Here is a 13,495-nt window from a genome sequence, read left to right on the forward strand (position 1 = left end):
AAAGAAAGAAAGAAAGAAAGAAGAAAGAAAGAAAGAAGAGACATTCAAAACATGTTCAAATGCTGAAATGGGAGAAAGAGTATTTTAGCTAAAAGGACTGGTATAAGAAATGATACAGAACAAGGAAGGTGCCACGCATCTCTCAAAAGCAGCAACCACTCCAGTGGGGCTCGAGTAAAGGGTCCTGGCTGGGCCATAATGAGAAGGAAAGCTGGGAAGGGGAATAGGAGGAAGTCCACAAAGAGCTTCAAACAGCAGTCTAAGCTGTAGGAATCCCTTGACCTTGTCTGACCAGGAGATAGGACCTGTGCATAGGATGGATTAGAAAGGAGGAGAAGGGAGCCCGGTTACAAAACTGCTCATTAATGAAGAACCAAGTTAGCATGGTAGCACTAGGAGCACACAGGTGCAAGAGACGTCATGGAAGCAGTGCGTTGGGAGAGGCGGAAGAAAAGTTGTAGAATTTCTGGAAAGCTGGAGAGCCTCAGGCTCCAAACTATTTAGGCCCTTTTCGAGTTTCCTCTTGTTATCCATGAATTCCAGACTGGAGTTAGTAATCTGGGCTTATTCATGCCAACATGTCCCATAAAGATACAAAAGGAGATACACACGTTCACAAATAGACATATACACAGATATAAAGATACACAGATAGACTGATACCAAGGTACATCAGCTCATAGATCCAGGTACAATGTATAATTGGAAGGATACCTGTTTGCTATTCCAGATCTCAACTGTGCTTCACAGAGAGCGAGAAAATGATCCAAAGTTTGGCTCCAAACATTTCTAAAAACTGGGTGATAGGTCAGAGAGTAAGTGGGAAGAACAAGAGTTCTCACTTTTTCCAAACCAGTTCTCCCATTTCTCTACCACATAACATTACCGGTATAACAGGCTGGCCGGTTGATTGAACATAAATGCACTCCTACTTCTTCCCAAAATGCCCCCAGTCTGTTGAAGTGCACACAGGACCCTTACATTTTAAGCTCTCTTCCTAAATACACACAAACAGTGCAGTGAGTGATATTATATTTGTCCAGCCAACCATGCTAGGGCTTTGAGCCTGGGTGAAGTTCCAGGTATTTCAAAACCTCAGGCTCAGGCCACTTAAATTAGCCCTAAGGCTTTTATAAGAGCTATAATCCCCAGTTAAACACAAGCAGCAAGAACTTGATTTTGCACATTTCATGAATGCTGATCACAAGTTAAGTCACCAGGCCCTGGGTGATGCAATGACTCTTGAATAACTAGGTAGCTGCTTTGGGTTTGTTAGTTAATGCTACATGATAGCATAGTAATAACAATTAACTCAATCACATTCTAAAGGAAGTGCTATAAGGATCCTACACTGTGGTTTAGAAAGCAGAGGTAATTACAGCTCTACCCTATAATTTTATGGTTTATCTAGCCCTGTAAGCATGCCACTTGATGAGAACAAAAGAGGTGCTGTGCAACTTTCATTGAGAAACCAGGGAGCCTTGTGAAACATTGAAGATTTACCCATAAAAATCTGAATTTTTAACTTGAAACAAGAAAGTTAAGATCTTATCCATCCCAGTTTTAATTAGAGAGATAAAAGGATGTGAAAAGAAAAGAAATAATGCAATTGGCAATTAAAGCTCATCTATGAATAAAATTCTTTGTTCTCCAAACGTGATTTAGAATTGAGTGAACAGCTTCCTGTTTAGAGACTCCCATACCGGAAGGCGGAGAAATGCCCTGTGGTCCAGTAGCCTCTGTCCCATGGTATCTGGCTATCCGCCAAAGCAACCACCTCTCCTGTTTTGCAGTTCTCACACAGTGATGAAAGGTCTTGACTCTAGACTTACAACCTGAGTTTGCAATCCACCTCCTTGCCAACTCTATTATGTTAAATAAATGACTTACCCCATCAACCTCAGGTTCCACACCTGTAAATTGGGACTAACAATTTACTTGAAAGATTACTGGAAAAGCATGTAAAAATGCTTTGCAGACTCTAAATACCAACTAAAAAAAATTATCACTATGCCATATATTTGTTACCTGATACACTCTGAGGGTGGAAATGCAACATATTATAGAAGAAACACTAAAATGTTTGTATTTAGAAGTTTGTGCAAATGAAAACACATATGTAATACTTTCTAAACCGGCATATTTTTAAAATGTGCTACTATCCTTACTAAAGTAGCAGTATTTCAGTTGGATAATAATGTAGATTCTATTAAGCAAGGACGTATGAAGAAAGAGTTGCATAGCTAAGTACAAAAATATTATGTAGTCAACCATGGTTACTGCCTAGATGATGAAACAAAATATGCCCAAACTGAAATAAAAACATCACTAGTGTTGTGTTCTATAATAACCTTTCATATCCCAGGAGAGGAAGTTAAATAGGATTCTGTCACTGATCTTAAAATATTTGTCTATCAGGTGGAAATATTTGTAATAATGTGTGGAATACTTTCTGAATGTCGTTTCCTGTTATAAAGAGACAAAACTAAGCCTTGATGTCCACTTTCCCCAAATATCTGACCAAAAAAAAAAAAAAAGATGATTTAAGTTTATTAACGGAAACATAAAATGAAAACTTCCAATAAAGAAAATAATGAGAGCTATCTGGGGCTGAGACCCTTTAGAAATTCTCTTAGGGTTTTGGAGACAGTACTACTTTCTGCTCAGTCCTGACTCCAAACTGAACCTCTCCCACTCCTAAGCCGACTTGGATGAAAACCAGCTCCACTTTAGGCCTGACTGTGTAAGAATCTGTATTGTCATTCCAGGGCATGTTTAAGTCCTTTTAATAGATTAGGTCAGGATGGTATCCTCATAATTTAGTGTTGTGAATAGTACAAATAAAGGCTTCAATGACATCTAATCAGAACATTTTCTTTCTCTTCTCTAAGACCCTTATTCCACAGAGGTCCAGATTTCCCCAGCCTGTCAGTCATTACAACGACAAGCTGTCTTAGCACATTTGAAAGCCATTGAGTAGCTAATTTGCCAATATAGATTTAAAAGACATGAGACAGCTTATGGCTGTGGTCTCTCTCTGGCTTCTCCCACACAAAGAAGTCTGGAGCACATGGGGGATTTCTTTTGCTGAAGGCAGACCATTGTTTAAACATTGATTGCCTCTTTTTTCTATCATTCACTTTTTCTCTCCCCCTGTACACGGCCACCATCAGACACAGATTTCATTCGTGGCCCATCGGCTGAAAGTTACCTGCTCAACACACTGATAAATGAGTCATTTACAGGCGGGAGCGATGGGAGAAAAAAAAAATAACACTCATATATGTTAACTAAGCATTGAGTGAGTTTTTCTTATCTACTCAAAAGACTTACAAGCTTTTTATGCCAATGAACTCTGGTATGTACAACAGAAAATGAACTAACTCGTGTTAAAGTAATTTCATAATGCAAAAGGACTATGCAAAAGCAGGGCATTTGAGAAATATATGGCACATCTCATTTGGGACTAAGACACCCTGGGACAATTTTTCCCAGGTTACTTTACACAGAGCAAGTACACGGTGATTCTGGTCCAGGGAAGAAGAAAAGATTTTAGAATCAGACCTAAGGGCAAATCCTGACTTGAGTACTTATCAATGATCATGGAAAACTTACTTCATTTCTCTAGGTCTCAATTCCTTATCTGGGTAATGAGATACTATTACCTACCACACAGGGTTGTATTCTGTGAAAATCAGAAGCAGAGATTGTTTCTCTCATAGTAAACAACACAGAAAGAACAAGGAGAATATTAAACATGTATATAATATTGATAGGGTTTGGCTCCGTGTCCCCACCCAAATCTCATCTGGAATTGTAATCCCCATGTGTCAAAGGAGGGACTTGGTGGGAGGTAATTGGATCTTGGAGGCGGTTTCCCCCACCCCGTTCTCATGACAGGGAGGGAGTTCTCGCGAGATCTGATGGATTTAAAAGTGGCAGTTCCGCCTGCTCTCTCTCTCTCTCTCTCTCTCTCCTGACACCTTGTGAAAAAGGCACCTGCTTCCCCTTTGCTTTTTGCCATGATTGCAACTTTCCCGAGGCCTCCCTAACCATGGGGAAGTGTGAGTCAATCAAACCTCTTTTCTTTATAAATTACCCAGTCTCAGGTAGTTCTTTATAGCAGTGTGAAAACGAACTAATACAAATATTAACCATGTGCCATGAAGCATTCTGTAATGAAATTGAGGCACAGAGAGGTGAAGTGATGTGCCCATGGTCACACAGATAATAAGTGTTGAATCCAGATTTAGACCCAGGCAGTTTGGCTGCATAGCCTGTGGTGCTCCTCATCACACTCTAAAGTGAATATTTACTAAGTCCAGGAATCCATTATACTGTAGCCCTCAGGAATATTAAAAAAAAAAAAAATTTGAATTAACCTGAATAAGAAGAGTTGGTTGTAAGCCTAACAGAGACTCTTCGGGCCATGGAAGTTGGGTTCCCAGTCATGACTCTAAGGAGCAGAACTGGACAGTAGGTCTGAATTCCAGGCAATGGCTGGAGAACAGAAGGAGCTCTGGCTTTTCTTTAGGGCCAACCAGTCATGGAATAACCTTGCTCTGGGGACTCCACCCCTTTCTCCTGTTTCCATCTTCAGCTGGGAGTCCCCTACTTACTCTACTGAATTTTTGCATTCTGTTCCCACAGTTCAATCCCTCCATAATTCAATCTGAGATTCCAAGGGAAAAAATCAGCTATGATGCCCTTGATGGGTAATCTCCATCCTGGAACCAGCCAAGTCTGCCTGAAGAGGCAGAATCCATGCCACAAAAAATACTGCCTGATTCCTCTTCAGTAGCAACTTTAGAGAGAAGAAGCATCAATAGGCACTTCAAAATAGACCTTTCCCATTGTGACCTTGCTGTCCTCTTATCCCTCCCATCCTGGGAGGCTGAGGAATGCAGAGCTTGAACTCAGCCTTTAGAATCAGTGAGCCTAAAAAATAAATCCTGTCTCTCCCGTAACTGGCTGTGTGACATTAGACAAGTTACTAAGGCCTCTGCAGAACTGTTTCCCCTTGTGTAAAATGGTGATAATAATAACTCCTTCATACATTTATTTTGAGTATTAAATGAGATATTATATATAAAAATACCTTAACACAAATGTCGGCACATGGTAAGTGTTTGGTAAATGTTATTTATATTTTAGCACTATTCACAGCTCAAGAGGCTTCATCCATGTACTTACCCTTTTGAGTTTTAAGGCCACCAACTCCTTTGTTCTCTTTCCTCCCAAATCTTTGCTTTTTCTTTAACACCCAAGTAGAAAAGGCATCCAGGTAATCAGAAAGGACCAAGGGTAAAGGACCAGGCAGGGAAGCCACTAAGTAAGTAGGCATATGCAGTAGATACTGCTGCTCATCATCCAGTTTGGCTATTCCCTTAGTAACAGAATCTTGATATTATTTGTGTTGACATCACGCCCAACACTACAGCAAATCCTATATTTTCCTGCCTCCCTTGCAGCAAAGTATGACCTCACCTCCAACGTCTGGCCAATGAGCTGTAATGAGGTGCTTCGTGGGTTTCCAGAAAGCTGTTTCAAGGACCTGACTACAGGTGCATCTCATGGTCCACCCATCTTTCTTCCCAACCTACAACATGGACATTTGGCTCCTGGTCCCAGAGCCACTTTAGGATATGGAAGTTGTCTGCTGAGGACGATTTAGTGGCGAGGGGTGGGGAAATAGAAGTAGCCTAAGTCTCAGAAATCTATAGAAACTCCTACCAGCTCTAAACTACCTACCTCCAGACTTCTATTTTGTGAGACAGAAACATGTATCTTGCTCAAGCCACTGTTACTTCGGGGTATTTGTTGCAGAATATAATCCTAACGGGCCACTTGCAACAACATGGATGAACCTGGAGGACATCATGCTAAGTGAAATAAGCCAGGCACAGAAAGACAGATATCGCATGATCTCACTTCTATGTGGAATCTAATAGTCAAACTCATAGAAACAGAGTAGAACAGTGGTTACCAGGGGTGGGGAGGAGAAGGAAGAGAGGAGAAGTAGTCCAAGGGTACACACTTGCAGTTATGGAGGATGAGTCAGCCTAGAGTTCAGCCTGAGGACTAGAGTTAATAATAATGTACCGCGTACTGCAGATTTGCTCTAAGAGTGAATTTTAGGTGCTCTTACCCCACACAAAAAGGGTAACTGTGGAGGATGGGTGGATAAGGTCATTCGCTTAGCTGTGGTAACCACTTCACTATCTACATGCATATCAAAAACATCATGTGGTACACCTTAAATATATACAATTTAAGTATATATGTGTACAATTCTAACGGATGTAATGAATCTGGAAGACCTCAGTTAATATCAAATAATTAAAATATTAGAGATGATGCATTTATCAAGAGAGAATGAGTACACAGAAATGATATAAAAGAAGAAAAGATATATGGAATACTTGCAATCAGAAATAATATCCCTGAATAAAAACCTGTATACTACAGCAGAATTTGTTTTCTTTTTGAGCTGAGATCTCACTCTGTCGCCCAGGCTAGAGTACAGTGCCATTGACAATCATAGCTCACTGCAGCCTCAACGTCCTGGTCTAAAGCAATTCTCCCACCTCAGTCTCCCAAGTAGCTGGGACTACAGGAACGTAACATCATGCCTGGCTAATTTTTTTTGTTATTTGTAGAGGTGGGGTCTTGCCATATTGCTCAGGCTGGTCTCAAACTTCTGGGCTCAAGCAATCCTCCTGCCTCAGCCTCCCAAAGTGCTGGGATTACAGGTGTGAGCCACTGCAGCCAGCCAAGAAAAATTATTATGACGTGGTACTCCACACTTGGATACTTAGATACCTACCTGATCCAGTAAATTTCTGAGTAACCCTGACTGAATGACTTGAACTTTCTCTGTCTTAAGATTTTACTTTTCTGGATGGACATCATAAGCCTTACCTTACAGAGGTAATCTAAGAATTACTTAGGACATAGCTAACAATATTTTACTAACATAATCACACGTTTTCTTGGATCTCTGACCAACCAGCTTCTTTCAACCATAGCCACCAAATTCTCAGGTGAGTCTACACAAATGTATTAATCATAACTTTGGAGGATGCTGAGTCACTGATACCTGTACATAAAAGAAAGGACAATAGTCCACGACCTTATTAAAGAAGTAACAATAATACCAACCTATGCTTTTTGTGGTTTGAGACTTTCTTGGTCCACAATTGCAGGATGTGAGCCCCTAGATTCACTTCCAGCTGTAGACCTAATCTCAGTTGCTTCTCTGTCCACTCCAAGCTTGCCCAAGAGTGGCCCCTGCATAGGTGGCATTTGTCCTTTGGGTGATAAGTTCTTCCATATTATGTTATTCTCATTAGGCCACAGGAATGCCCAAGGCAGCACTGCCAGCTTGAACCAAAACCCTGGCAATTAACAGAAATCTGATGACAATGATAATCACATGAAGACAGACCACGGCATAACCCACTCTTTTAGGAGTTTTCAGATTATCATCTTGCAAAATTCTCAGGATACGTATGGTTTCATGCCATAAAGACAAAGGTTTTTGCTTTCCTTCTACAAAAATTGGAATGTTATTCTTACATCTGTTGGCTCTGCCTGGGGCCCTAATGCAAGTGTAGTCATTGAACATTAACGTCAAGCTCCTGACAGTGGACCCAAAGGTGTATGAGGATTGCCTTGAGAAATATAAGCAGTGCCTCCAAGTATCCAATAGGTGTTGACTTGCCTTTCTAAGTCATAGGTTTCCATGATGTGTTTGGCCTAAATGGGAGGTTTACATGTATTACATTTTCTATATTTACTAAAGATCCTTTTCACTACAAACATCATTAGCATCGTATACAAATATTTATTGATGTTTACTTGCATCCAAGGCACTGAGACAAAACATAGAATTAATGGTTACTGCCTCTAATATGGTTACCGTATAGCTCAGAAGACCAGAGGGCGAAAGGACTCTGGTGATTTTTCCTAGTTCGCTTTCAAACTGGAGACTCTGACACCAGGATGGTTGATTTACCTAAACTTACAAAGGCAGGGAAAAGTATCAATTGAAAGAAATGAAAAGATCATGAAGCGCCTCCATGAGATTCTTGTTGCATTGGGAAGCTTTGGTAGCAACACATTGTCATTTCAGCGAAATAAATATAATGTTGCGTTAAAGATTCTTTCCATAGAGAGATGTTGTCATATGTGTTACACACAATATTCATTTTAAATTTGGCTTCCATTTTAAATATAGTTGAATATAAATTCAGGGCTTTTGGGTCGTGGAATTAGAGGAGGGCATGGGGAAAAGGTCTTTGATTCTTTCTGTTATATGTGTGAGTGCTCTCAACAATACCTTCTCATTATAGGGATTTCCTTTTTTTTTTTGAGACGGAGTCTCGCTCTGTCGCCCAGGCTGGAGTGCAGTGGCCGGATCTCAGCTCACTGCAAACTCCGCCTCCCGGGTTTACGCCATTCTCCTGCCTCAGCCTCCCGAGTAGCTGGGACTACAGGCGCCTGCCACATCGCCCAGCTAGGTTTTTGTATTTTTTAGTAGAGACTGGGTTTCACCGTATTAGTCAGGATGGTCTCGATCTCCTGACGTGATCCGCCCTTCTCGGCCTCCCAAAGTGCTGGGATTACAGGCTTGAGCCACCGCGCCTGGCCTATAGGGATTTCTTAATTTTATTTTAACAAAATGTTAAGTAGGGGAAGTCAAGGTGACCATGAAAACAGCTCCGCCTGCAGTGGAGTCTGTAAATCAGCTTAAGTGTCACCAGTGAAAGAAAAGCGCTGAAAAAACTGACCAAACCTGACCTGATATTCCACAAAGACCTTGTCCTGGAAGAACAAACAGAATATCACACAAATCCTAATGTCCAGAATTCACTAAGTATTCACAGAAGTTGCATAGAAGACAGTCCCATAGGCCCAAACGCCAAAAAGAATGGCATAAAATAGAAGAGAACAAAAAAGGGGCATTAAAGAAGATGCCACAGCAAAGCAAGGTTCCATCAGTGCTTCAACCTCCCCAAGGGAATCTGATAACTTCTGATTCAACAATTATCAGAACTGTAAAAATGGCCTTAGAAGTAATAATCTTGTAAGTATTTGCACATGTGTACTTATGACACCTAGATTTTGAGTGTTAGTTGGTAATTTATCCAAATCAACTTCTCTGAGATAAATTACAAGCATTTACCTTGTGTTGTTAACATTATTTTGCTCTTTACTTGTTTTACTCACTCTTTTGGGGGATGTGCTTTTCGTTTCTTTCTCTTTTTTTTTTGTTTTGATTTTGCTTCGCACTTGATTCTGACGATATTCTGATCGTCGTGTGGGTAATAGCGAAAATAATACAGAAAAGACAAGAGGTGGTGGTGGGGGTGCTGGGGCCATTGGGAATTCTTCAGGAAGGAGGCTTTAGTATTTGGATGTGGCTTTATTTCATTGCCAATGGAAAGAGCAAATGAAAATTTGGCATCTTGCCCCATTCCCCAAAACGAAGCCATTCTTTTTTCTTTAAAAAAAGAAAAAGAAAAAAAATCCACCTGCTTTACAGTTTGGAGATTTCTCAAAGAACCTAAAATAGAACTGCCATTCAATCCAGCAAGCCAATTACTGGTTACATACTCAAAGAAAAATAATCCATTCTATCAAAAAGACATATGCCCTTATATGTTCACTGCAGCACTATTCACAATAGCAAAGACGTAGAATCAACCTAAATCCCCATCAACAGTGGACTGGATAAAGAAAGTGTGGTACATATATGCCATGAAATACTATGTAGCCGTAAAAAAGAACAAAATCATGCCCTTTGCAGCAATGGAGCTAGGTGCCATTACCCTGAGAAATCTAATGTGAAAACAGAACACCAAACACGGCACGTTCTCACGGCATATACTCACTAAACAATGAGGACACATAGACATCAAGATGGGAACAACAGACGTTCGGGGTCATGTTGGATGGGGGTGAAGGGGTTGAAGAACCCCCTGTTGGGTTCTATGCTCACCTGCTGGGTGACAGGATTGTTTGGACCCCAAACCTCAGCATCATGCAATTTCGCATGTAACAAACCTACAAGGGTACCTTTAATCTATAATAAAATTTGAAATTAAAAATCTACCTGCTGTAATCAAATAGCTAGTATCTTTATCTAAAAGATGAATACCAGTGCTCATATTGTGGCTTTTGCTTATGATATTTAGTCCCCTAAATATCAGATATTATAGAGCAAACATAGTTTCACACACTGGAGTTTAAAAGACACATAATGTCCACAACTTTAATATAAATATGGTATCGTGTAGCCACGAGCAAACATCCACCTGAAGCTGCCAACGCTTCACACGGTTCAGTCCGTCTCATTAACTCTCTCTGATCTGACACGTCCCTTGAACTGACTGACTTTCCTCCAACCCACGAAAAGAGGCCACCTAGCAATTGTCCGTGCTGTATGCCTCAATCAGCTGAAATAAATATCACTACTGGTAGCAGAGATACACATTAAATAGACAGAAAGGAGGTTGTCTTTGCACGACTTGTAAATTGCCACCACTGTCCCTGCTCCTTCTGCTCATTAAGTGGCTCTCCTTGGGTTGGTCCCTCCTGCTCTGCAGTTTCTCTGGCAGTAAAACTATCTTCTCCTCTCACAGCTACCATTTGAAGGAAGCTATTGGTCACCTGGGGCTTTATCTGCTCACCGATTCATTTTGGATCTTGCCTCCAAGGGCACTCTATTCCCCACTCTAATCATTTACTATTACCAAGATTCTTCTCTCACCTCTTCCTTGAAGCTGAATACAAAGTCCTGGTTCGTCCGCGCACCTGCAGGTGTGAAGCTGCAGGTGCTTATCTGAACGGAGGTTACCAGAAGTCAGTGCAAATCAGGGCTGTCCCTCTAGCAACAAAAATTAATATGTAGCCGAGTTCCAGGACCAAGCAATGCTGCTTCCCAATTGTATTTACTCATTTTTGTAAGGTGTGATTTTAATTCCCCATGTTTCATGATAAACTGTACCAACACCGCTCGGTGTTCAAATGCAATTTGTGATTCTCTTACGTGAAAAGACACTATATTAAATAAAAATTAGTCTTAATATCAGGCCCCTCTGTTCTCTAAGCGGGAAACTCATTGCCGAGCAATTCTCATTTACAGTAATACATCTTTGCTTTGAAAACCATGATAGCAGAAAAGTGCATAAGGGAGAAGGAAACTGTGCTTCAAAATGTCAAACAACATCTGTTTCCCATTTCTGAGAATTACGGAGCTTTCTCTAGCCCTTTAACCCCTTAGCCCACATTGTATCTGTCCCTTCATAGTTTATGGTCTTTATCTTCAGAAGCCTTTCAGTAAGTGAAACCTGATATAGAAAGTGAATCTCTTCTTTAGGTTCTCTCTGAGGATTAGGGACGAGATTTATTAGAACAACACTGCTCGTGCTACGATGCTTTAGGGTTGTGTCAACATTTCAATTATAAACCCCTGCTTCCAGGGGTGTGCACACCATCCATTAGAAAAATAATTGTCTAGCTTCAAATTTGGAAAGTGGGGTAGTGATTTGAAGATCCACGTTCAGCTTGTGAGACTTTAGAAGATGCGTGGGATTGCCTTTTCTAGGTGTAGCAAAGTCTATCCCAGAGACTACGTTTTATACTTCAGACTGTGCCCCACCGCCCAAGCAAGAATGTCATGCTGAGATTGTAAGTAAAATAGTCAGAGCTAAAAATCCATATACGATCATGCGAGAAAAAGGCAAAATGGGTCGATGCTTTCACATGTCTTCTGAGAACAAGGCAGAAGTTCTTTTGTCGTGCGTAGCAGTAGGTTGGCCACATTCTTCTTTCGAATGTAAGGTTAGATCAACCGCTCATCTCGGGTTTCTTTTAAGTGATCTGCACCAAACCTTTCTGCCATCTAGACGAAAGCAATGGCCGACAGGTCTCGCCAAAAAGCATTGGGGAATCAAGGACAGTCGGCAACAAAGCTGGGAACGTATTTGAAATTATCTCATTTATCCTCCTCCTCAGTCCTGTCTCCCTTCTCCCTCTGCTCCGTGCCTTCTGGCCGCCCTCCTCATGCTGTGGCCTCAGTCTGTCCTCCTCATTCACTGCCTTGGTGCTAAGACTCCATCCCTGCCACCTGGCATCACCCTGCATCCTGAGCACCTGATTGGTCCAGAACCACATATCATGTTATAAAGAACCTGCTGGATTCTTAGTGATTTCCTAGCAGCTGCTAATTTTTACATGTTTGTCTGTCTCAAAGATGTTTCTAATGTTTTCAAGGAGCAAAGCTGGAATTTAGGGCATCCTACAGGCACAAGAAAAAGAAGTTTTTAAGTAAAGGTCCTGAAAGTATTCTTCAAAGAACATTATATATGAACAGTCATTAAAAGGTTTAAAGAATTTCTCAATTGTTCTATACTCATGTGGAGACTCAGTCATAAACTACAAGTTCCATAAGAGCAGGGTTTTGTAGTTTTGTTTTCCACTAAACTCCTGGCATATAAAACATTGTATACACTCAATAAATATCCAGTGAATAAAGGGATAAATTAATTAATGAATATATCAAATACCTCTTGATCAACTAACTCAAAGACTTCATTGTAAGTCACCTACAGATACCTTTCCTCAATGCAAAAAAAAAAAAAAAATCAATTGCAATAAAGAAATGACTGCGGGTATGTTGGCATCTCAGGTGAGGTGATACAAAAGATAATCTCATAAGAAATAAGTGAGTAACTAAGAGATATAGCCCAGAGTAATAATCACCCTTTTTTCTGGCTTTTAAGTACCACTCAAACCTTTACTATGTAGAATTTGAAACTGAAAGAAAATCTAACTTTTCTGTCACCCTGAGTGTCTCTCCTGTTTCTCAAATATGAAAAATATCTCAAATCGGTATTTTTTAAATAGGCAGTGCTTTGCCAATTTAGCTAAATAGATTGTAAGTGCTATGAAGGCAAGCTGATATGATTTTTTTATATACCTACAAAGGTCCTGATGGTGGGCTGTCCCCAGAATGTGTTAACTAAAGGCATATTATGTTGGATTGTGTCTTAAGAATCAAGACTGTCTCTCTTCCCCCCTCCTCTGTAGCCAGCATTTTATCTAAACTGCTAATGAGCCTCAGAATCTGCTTTGAGTTTCATCTACTCTCCCTTCCTCTTCCAAGGTTCAGAAAATGCAAGAAAAAGAGATAAAAGAAGATGACATAGAAAGAGAAACATCCTGACAGTCAGACCTTAGGTACTTAGATGATATAATAGGAGCATTTGAAGAAACTTCATGTATGGCTTATCTAAATTTTCTAACATAAACCCGTATTCCCTTCATGAAGAAAATGTCATATGTATTTGTTATAATGAAGTCTCATGCCACAGTTGGCTGAGAAACGTATCTTGGCCACTGAGCCACTTCTGGTCTGTTCCTTTGCTCCCTGTCCCTTGGAATAACTGGATCAGAAGGTCCCAAAGGCATTTCCACAGCTGATATTCCA

The sequence above is a fragment of the Mandrillus leucophaeus genome, unplaced genomic scaffold (genome assembly GCF_000951045.1).
Source record: "Mandrillus leucophaeus isolate KB7577 unplaced genomic scaffold, Mleu.le_1.0 Scaffold15, whole genome shotgun sequence".
Classification (NCBI taxonomy): domain Eukaryota; kingdom Metazoa; phylum Chordata; class Mammalia; order Primates; family Cercopithecidae; genus Mandrillus; species Mandrillus leucophaeus.